Raw genomic sequence first — 9804 nt, forward strand, 5'->3', positions numbered from 1 at the left:
TTGCGCATTGATGCTGAGGAGTGAGGTGTCTTGGTAGTTTGAACGGCAACTGTCTTGGTTACGATAATGGTTCCGGGTCGGGTACCCAATTACCCTGTCACCAGCCCCCCACTCCCTAGCTGGCGAGAACGGCTGAGGTAGCTAGGGAGTAACAGCTTGGCACTTGTGCTGAAAATTTTGTATGTTGGATTCTAGAAGGAAATTTTATTGGAATTTTTTTTGTTTGTTTTTTTTTTTTGTTTTGTTTTTTACGTTTTCCTACCTCGGCATCGTGCCGAGGTCACGTGGCTTGTGACTTCGGCACGGGGCCGAGGTCGCGTGACCTCGGCGCTGGGCAGCGTGACTTCGGCCAGCGCCGAGGTCACGCGGTAGCGTGACTTCAGCCAGCGCCGAAGTCACGCTACTTCGGCGCGGGGCCGAGGTCGCGTGACCTCGGCGCTGGGCCGAAGTCACGCTACGGCGTGACTTCGGCAAGTGCCGAAGTCACAGTACGTGACCTCGGCCCGCGCCGAGGTCACGGTACGTGACCGTGCCCTTTTTTTTTTTTTTTTTTTGTCGCTTTGTGTGTGAGTTCACTTCGATCAGCCATAGGCTCGGTCAAAGGTCAGCTCTCCGTCAGGTAGCTAGTGAGATCGGATCTCGTGCCAGCCCTAAGGGACTAGAGTGTGGTGTTTTTGAAATCAAGCATCTGGCTTGACCCAGGAAAACACTCTCCCGTCAGGTAGCTAGCGAGATCGGATCTCGTGCCGGCCATAAGGGAATAGAGTTTTTTATTTGATGAGGAGCAGCGCCACTTGATGAGGTGACACTAGCTTGATGAGGTGACGCTACTTGAGGAGCCACTTGATGAGGTGGCCGACTTCAAACCAAGTGTTGGCCGAAAACTTGGCCGAGGACTGACTTCGGCCAAATTGGAGAGTTTTTGACCGACCATCAGCGAATTACATGTTTTTTGCGTTGCACGGACTTTTCCTCTAGCTCACTGTTTCTTGCTTCCTCGCCCAGGTCACACCTCCTCTTCTTGGTGTTGGAAGCTGAAGGCTCAGGATCTTCTTCCTTTCGCCACACATTGTCGGGTAGGCTTTGTTGATGCTGGTACTGTCCCGGACACTCAACGAATGCTGGTGCTGAGGGAAAATGCACCATTCCCATTTCCTCAGCGTGACTTAGAATCACGCTAACCGGGTGAGTAAGCGGTGTTAAGTGCCGCGGTGGGGCGAGACGAGAATGCTCATCTCTTCCCTTCGTTGAGGGTGGTTGGTTTGGTCGTGGTGCCTGGCTGGGCGGACCAGCTTTATCAGGTCACTCACTCTTTCGTTCTTCCTCCTCATCCTTCTTTCTCCTGTCAGCCTCTTCTGCGTCTGCGTACCGGTTGGCCGTTCTCATGAGTTCTTCATAAGAGCGTGGGTGGTGGGTGTTCAGTTGTTTGTGGAAATCGCCTGACCTCAGTGCTTGGATGAAGATGAGAATTGCTGCATTTGAATCGAAGTCATATACGTTGTTGACTTCTTTTTTCCATTTGCTTAAGAAGTCTCGCAGGCTTTCTCCCTTATCCTGCTTTACCCCACCGAGATGTGAGAATGGTTTCTTATGTTGTATACTCCCTGAGAAATAAGACAAGAAACTTTTGGATAGCTCTGCAAAAGTCTGAACTGATCCGTCTGGGATTGTGTTAAACCAATCTTGAGCAATCCCGTCCAAAGTGGACAAGAACGCTCTGCACATTATGGCATCGCTTGCCCCAATCATGACCATGGCTGCCTTGTATCTTGTCATATGGGTACGCGGATCTGAAGTGCCAATGTAGGCCTTGATGGTGGGTAGTCGAAAGTCTTTTGGAAGAGGAACTTCCATTATGTTAGGAGAGAATGGAGTGGCCATTCTTACCTCCGGTTTTGGTGAGTGTTCTCTTGCTTCTACTTTCTTTTCCAAATCATCTATCTGCCTTTGGAGTCTTTCCACCAGGCCTTCCTGTGGTGTTTTGTGTCTAGTGGAGTGACGCGGAGCCAATCCACCAGATTCGCCCATCCTTTCTCCGGATGGTCGTTTGGTTACTGCCTTTCCTGCTTGGGCACGGGGACCTCTATTGGAGGATCCTTGCACCCCCAGAGTTCTGTTTTGCCTCGGAGATTGCACTTCTTCCTCCAGAGGGGGTGGTGGCGGTAAGATCTGGCCTTGCATTCCTGCGACTAGTTGGGCCATCGTCGCCGCCGCCTGTTGAATGACCTGCGCTGCTGCCTGAAGGTCCACCACCTGGGCGGGAGCAGCAGTTGCTGGGAGGGGAGTACGGCCACCACCATGGTTGTCGTTGAGTTGGGTACAGAGGTCACCTCCATGGTTACTGTTGAGCTGCTCACGAAGATCACCCGAGGGGTGACCCTTGTTCACCTGACTAGGTGTGTGCGAGCTGCTGGATCCAGATGCCATTGATAGTGATGAGATGAACTGAGTGGTTTTTTGATTTTGTGATTTTAGCCTGAGATCTGATCTCGGCTCTCAACGAGAGCACCAATGACGGTAATAATGTGTTACCGGTATGTATTTGAGTATTATTGAGTGTTATCAAGTATTTGAATACAATATTGAGCGTAGTGCTCAGTGTACAGATGAAATCAGTGTTGTTTTGTCTAGTCAGAAGTCCCCCTCACTATGTGGTTGTGAGTCCTTTTATTCCTTTCAGCTCAGTAACGGAGCATTGATGAGGAGTTGAACGTTAGACATCAATACCTGAGGTGTTGAATGCTGAGGAGCTGAACGTCGGTCATCAATGCTGAGGAGCTGAACGTTGGCCANGAGTTTTTTATTTGATGAGGAGCAGCGCCACTTGATGAGGTGACACTAGCTTGATGAGGTGACGCTACTTGAGGAGCCACTTGATGAGGTGGCCGACTTCAAACCAAGTGTTGGCCGAAAACTTGGCCGAGGACTGACTTCGGCCAAATTGGAGAGTTTTTGACCGACCATCAGCGAATTACATGTTTTTTGCGTTGCACGGACTTTTCCTCTAGCTCACTGTTTCTTGCTTCCTCGCCCAGGTCACACCTCCTCTTCTTGGTGTTGGAAGCTGAAGGCTCAGGATCTTCTTCCTTTCGCCACACATTGTCGGGTAGGCTTTGTTGATGCTGGTACTGTCCCGGACACTCAACGAATGCTGGTGCTGAGGGAAAATGCACCATTCCCATTTCCTCAGCGTGACTTAGAATCACGCTAACCGGGTGAGTAAGCGGTGTTAAGTGCCGCGGTGGGGCGAGACGAGAATGCTCATCTCTTCCCTTCGTTGAGGGTGGTTGGTTTGGTCGTGGTGCCTGGCTGGGCGGACCAGCTTTATCAGGTCACTCACTCTTTCGTTCTTCCTCCTCATCCTTCTTTCTCCTGTCAGCCTCTTCTGCGTCTGCGTACCGGTTGGCCGTTCTCATGAGTTCTTCATAAGAGCGTGGGTGGTGGGTGTTCAGTTGTTTGTGGAAATCGCCTGACCTCAGTGCTTGGATGAAGATGAGAATTGCTGCATTTGAATCGAAGTCATATACGTTGTTGACTTCTTTTTTCCATTTGCTTAAGAAGTCTCGCAGGCTTTCTCCCTTATCCTGCTTTACCCCACCGAGATGTGAGAATGGTTTCTTATGTTGTATACTCCCTGAGAAATAAGACAAGAAACTTTTGGATAGCTCTGCAAAAGTCTGAACTGATCCGTCTGGGATTGTGTTAAACCAATCTTGAGCAATCCCGTCCAAAGTGGACAAGAACGCTCTGCACATTATGGCATCGCTTGCCCCAATCATGACCATGGCTGCCTTGTATCTTGTCATATGGGTACGCGGATCTGAAGTGCCAATGTAGGCCTTGATGGTGGGTAGTCGAAAGTCTTTTGGAAGAGGAACTTCCATTATGTTAGGAGAGAATGGAGTGGCCATTCTTACCTCCGGTTTTGGTGAGTGTTCTCTTGCTTCTACTTTCTTTTCCAAATCATCTATCTGCCTTTGGAGTCTTTCCACCAGGCCTTCCTGTGGTGTTTTGTGTCTAGTGGAGTGACGCGGAGCCAATCCACCAGATTCGCCCATCCTTTCTCCGGATGGTCGTTTGGTTACTGCCTTTCCTGCTTGGGCACGGGGACCTCTATTGGAGGATCCTTGCACCCCCAGAGTTCTGTTTTGCCTCGGAGATTGCACTTCTTCCTCCAGAGGGGGTGGTGGCGGTAAGATCTGGCCTTGCATTCCTGCGACTAGTTGGGCCATCGTCGCCGCCGCCTGTTGAATGACCTGCGCTGCTGCCTGAAGGTCCACCACCTGGGCGGGAGCAGCAGTTGCTGGGAGGGGAGTACGGCCACCACCATGGTTGTCGTTGAGTTGGGTACAGAGGTCACCTCCATGGTTACTGTTGAGCTGCTCACGAAGATCACCCGAGGGGTGACCCTTGTTCACCTGACTAGGTGTGTGCGAGCTGCTGGATCCAGATGCCATTGATAGTGATGAGATGAACTGAGTGGTTTTTTGATTTTGTGATTTTAGCCTGAGATCTGATCTCGGCTCTCAACGAGAGCACCAATGACGGTAATAATGTGTTACCGGTATGTATTTGAGTATTATTGAGTGTTATCAAGTATTTGAATACAATATTGAGCGTAGTGCTCAGTGTACAGATGAAATCAGTGTTGTTTTGTCTAGTCAGAAGTCCCCCTCACTATGTGGTTGTGAGTCCTTTTATTCCTTTCAGCTCAGTAACGGAGCATTGATGAGGAGTTGAACGTTGGACATCAATACCTGAGGTGTTGAATGNAGGTCACCTCCATGGTTACTGTTGAGCTGCTCACGAAGATCACCCGAGGGGTGACCCTTGTTCACCTGACTAGGTGTGTGCGAGCTGCTGGATCCAGATGCCATTGATAGTGATGAGATGAACTGAGTGGTTTTTTGATTTTGTGATTTTAGCCTGAGATCTGATCTCGGCTCTCAACGAGAGCACCAATGACGGTAATAATGTGTTACCGGTATGTATTTGAGTATTATTGAGTGTTATCAAGTATTTGAATACAATATTGAGCGTAGTGCTCAGTGTACAGATGAAATCAGTGTTGTTTTGTCTAGTCAGAAGTCCCCCTCACTATGTGGTTGTGAGTCCTTTTATTCCTTTCAGCTCAGTAACGGAGCATTGATGAGGAGTTGAACGTTAGACATCAATACCTGAGGTGTTGAATGCTGAGGAGCTGAACGTCGGTCATCAATGCTGAGGAGCTGAACGTTGGCCATCAATGCTGAGGAGTTGGACCGTTGCGCATTGATGCTGATGAGTGAGGTGTCTTGGTAGTTTGAACGGCAACTGTCTTGGTTACGACAATGGTTCCGGGTCGAGTACCCAATTACCCTGTCACATTTGTATTGGGACCCATATAAAAAAAAAAGTAGCTTATTAGTGCCCGCCACATCAGGGAGTAAGATTTGGAAGTACATGTAGTAAAACTCTAAGTTAAATAAGTTTTTCGCACTTTTTATCCCACGATGATTGTATCACTAAGAATGTTGATCCACTACTTTCAAAACTTGCAGAAGTGGTCTAGGACTATCATTTTCTTAGAGTAAATAATGGTCCTTCCGGTTGACTCTCGCTCCGCCACTTTTCGCTTGAATTAATATAGCAAGGGTAAAACTGTCTTTTTCTTTAACACTCCATTTCTCCCATCTTCATCTTCGTCATTTTTTTAAATTCTAAATACATATGTTTTTTATTTAAAATGTTAAATACATCTTTTTTTTTGTATAATTAGTAATTTTGTATAGATTTTTTTTGCATGTTAAAAAAATATTTATATTTTGGTAGAAATTTTCAATAATTTTTTTTTTCACAATTATATAAGAAGGGTCCAAGTTAAATTACTGCACAGGACCCTATTCTTTTTACACTGGTCCTAAGCAGGAATGTCTATAATAAGTAGACTTGTTTTTATAAGGGTTAGCAAACCTAGTTTGAATATCAACAAAGACAACATGGCAAAATCATTTCAAAGTATTAGAAAAATCAGGTACAAGCTAAGGTATAAGAGGAATGTCTATTAAAATTAACCAAAATAAAATCACAATTTACCAAAACAGAGATGGGTGATAATTTCAAAGTAGATTAAGTGTTACAATATGTTTTATTAAACGCATATTTTTCATATATACATGTCATGACACGATATGAATATGACAAGCAAAGAGGACCAAAAAATATTGTTACCTTTCATATATAGTTTGAATAGTTTGTAGTAAAGCCATGAAAGACGAGCAATCTATTCAATATTCATCTACGAATATAATATGTCTAGTCAAAAAAATAAATAAAAACTCAAAATAAAAATATAATGTATCAACAGACAACAGTAATTAGCTCTAATGTTGAATAAGTCGTAGATGGCTTGCGAATTGACATGTACAAATAATTAATTTAAAAATTAAATCTCAATTTATGACGTGGCAAAATCACACTTTTGCTCTCCCAATTGTTAGAATTATATAAATCTTGTCACTCTCTTTTAACTTTTACAAATTTGCTCCTTTAATTATACTGTTAAATTTTATATATATATGGAATGGTTCAGGTGCGGTTAAAACTTCCCGTGCGGTTGTGCGGTGATCAATGCTCTTTAAAAAAAAATTTAAACTGATGCACCTTAAACTTCTAATCTATCCACCTTAAGTTGGATTAACATAAAGTATGACTTTGTAGAGAAAATCTTATAAAGAATATTGGTTGTGTTTTGAAACTATTAAAAAAAACAGACGCATCTTAAGAAGGTAAACAACGCACCTTAAAACCACGCACCTTAAGCTTTAAGTTCACTCACCTTAAGTTTCAACACTCACACACCTTAAGCATACAAACCACGCACCTTAAGCACACAAACCGCACACCTTAAGAACAAAAAAACACACCTTAAGCTTCAGGTTGACTCACTTTAAGTTTCAACAACTACTCACCTTAATCAAAAAAATCACGCACCTTAAGTTCAAAACTCACACACCTTAAGCACAAAAATACGCACCTTAAAAAAGAAAACCACGCACATTAAAATTTGATCTAGATGCAAAAATTATCAAATTACCACCATGTTTTGTTTTAAAAAAATTTGGTAATCCTGGACGTTGATTTAAGCAAAATTCATGGCTCAGATTTAACCGCGGTATCAACCACTTGACTAATTGAGAAAGCAACCTCTATTTGTATCTAAGATTTTATATTTAAAAAAACTAATAAAATAGATTTGAAGTTACAAATTTCCTTATTACTTAAATAGATATATGAAGTTTGACTTTCTAGTTAGTAAAAAAAAAAAAAAAAAAAAAAAAACTAATTTTTCAACTGTTAGGAATTATGTTTTACAAATTCTGATAATGCTAACTAAATTGTATAGACTTCGACGCCAACTATCATATAATGTGATGGTATATCTGGGTTACCATTACAAATGGGAGTTGTAGGTTTGAATCCTAATGGTGGGGGCTTAGATTTGTTAAACTGAAAAATATTTGAGAAAAGTATAGAATCGATAAACAAAAACAAAAAAAACAAACAAAAGTAAATTGTATAGACAAATTAGTACCCACAAATCAAAAAGTTATTTTTCTAGTTTTAGGTACAATTGGCAAAGTTAATCAATCGGGCAGACCTGCAACGACAAACTGATAGCAAAAGTGCTAAAACAGCATATATGCTCACCAACAAAAAACTTTCCAAGAGGATTGGTAGGGGAAGTCTCTAGAAAGATTTAGAATAAAAATTTAGAAGAGAAAAATCCATAAATAAGGAGTCCAAGTTACTATTAACAATTTATTTTTATGTTCTATTTCATACTTTGAATAGTTTATATGGCAAATCATTATGTGGACCCAGATTCATCTTGTAAGGTGGATCCAAATTCAAAATATACAATTTATATATTGAATGTTCACAATTTATATATTGAATGTTCATAATTTATCTAAATATTCACAATTCAAATTGTGAACATACGAAATTGATTCATCATCCGTAACATCTATCCATCCCGCCATTCCAATCAACGGATTCATTGAGTAACTCGTGAGTAAACTAATAGAACTGGGTTGTCTAACTTCATTCAAAATTCAAAAACGAAATTTTTTGAAAATCATTTCGTCTATTTTTTGTATCGAATCTATTTTCGATTTTCGAGGGAACGGTGGCCTTAATAAAATAAAAATCAATTTTTTCTTTTGACTTTCAGTTTAACTCATTAGATTCAGTAATACGTTCCTTCACAAAATATCTTGAATGATCGAGAAGAAGAAAAAGTTATCACACAATCGTCCAACTAGATTCTAAAACTAGGAATTTCTATTCTCTTTTCTATTTCTCTTTACATCTTAAAAAGCTCCATCCTTGTAGCTAGTAGCTAGATCGATAAAGAACCTTAATTTGGATCTCAATCCAATACAACAATGAATCAAAACTATTGATTCTAATTATTCTATTTTGATTCTTCTCTTTCCCTCATCGAATATGATCTACTACTCTTTTTTGTTACGCGCCCATGACCCTATTAAGGAATAATATCTGTATTTATTTATTATATTGATTTAGTCTAGGCAGTTATATTTTCTCTCCTACAATTAGTCTATAGCTGTTGCTTTGGCTACCTATTTATAGCTTGTAGTTCACTGTGTTCAGGTGTGAATAATATATTCTTCCTTCACTTCTAATATGGTATCAAGAGCTTAACTCCTGTGAGATTTTTTTTTTTTTCCTCTCTTCTTTCCATTTGATCCTATGGCAGTTCCAACCTCTACGATTATCCAATTATCTGCCCCCACCAACTTCCCATTCGCCTAACTGATGCAAATTTCCCAGTTTGGCAACGACAAGTTCGATCCACTCTTATCGGCCTTGGTTTATTGGGGTACATTGATGGCACGGCAAAAGAACCGGCCCGTTTTACGGACACTGCAGCTACCATTGTCAATCCAGCACATGACAAATGGGTATGGCAGGATCAAATTATTCTTGCCGCTCTTCTGGGCAGTTGCATTGAGACAATTCAGCCAGTCATCTCCACAGCAGCAACGACTGCAGATGCATGGTCCTGTCTCGTTGCTAGCTATGCCAGCTCATCTAAAGGACGAGTTATATCTCTTAAAGCAAAGCTAGCCAAAAACCCGCGAGGCTCTCGCTCGGTGTCTGAGTTTCTCCAAGACATGAAATCCATTGCAGATGATCTTGCATTGGCTCAACATCCGGTCTCGGATGACGATCTTGTGGTCCATACGCTCACCCAATTGGGTGATGAGTTCAATCCCATAATGGCGGCAATTAGTGTCCGTCAAACTTCGGTTACTTATGCAAAGCTTCGGACCATTCTGACGGAGTATGAACGAAATATGAAACAGTCTGCTGACCAAGTTTCATATTTGCCTACGGCGAATGCTACACAGAGACTGACGTCTAGAGACTCATCAACGAATAGGCCGGGGCCCGGCTACACCCGTGATCAGTCTACTGCCTCGAGTTCTCGTAGGGGCCGTGGTAGTGCATCTCGCCGTGGCAACTACTCTGGCAATCGACAAGGTAGATATTGTAATTTTTGTGAATTCCCAAGTCATGACACAAAGTTCTGTAGGAAGCTGGCTCAATTTCTACGTGACAACAACTGTCAACCCATTGACAATAACACTTCACAAAATCGACAACTAGTAGCCAACTCCGTTACCTCGCCTCAGGCAACCTCACCACAATGGATGCTCCCCGTGTATCTATAGATTAATCAAAAACTTTCCATTCAACTTCTTTTTTCAATTGGTATTTTTCCGTATATTCCTA

Source organism: Ipomoea triloba, chromosome 1 (genome assembly GCF_003576645.1).
Source record: "Ipomoea triloba cultivar NCNSP0323 chromosome 1, ASM357664v1".
NCBI lineage: Eukaryota > Viridiplantae > Streptophyta > Magnoliopsida > Solanales > Convolvulaceae > Ipomoea > Ipomoea triloba.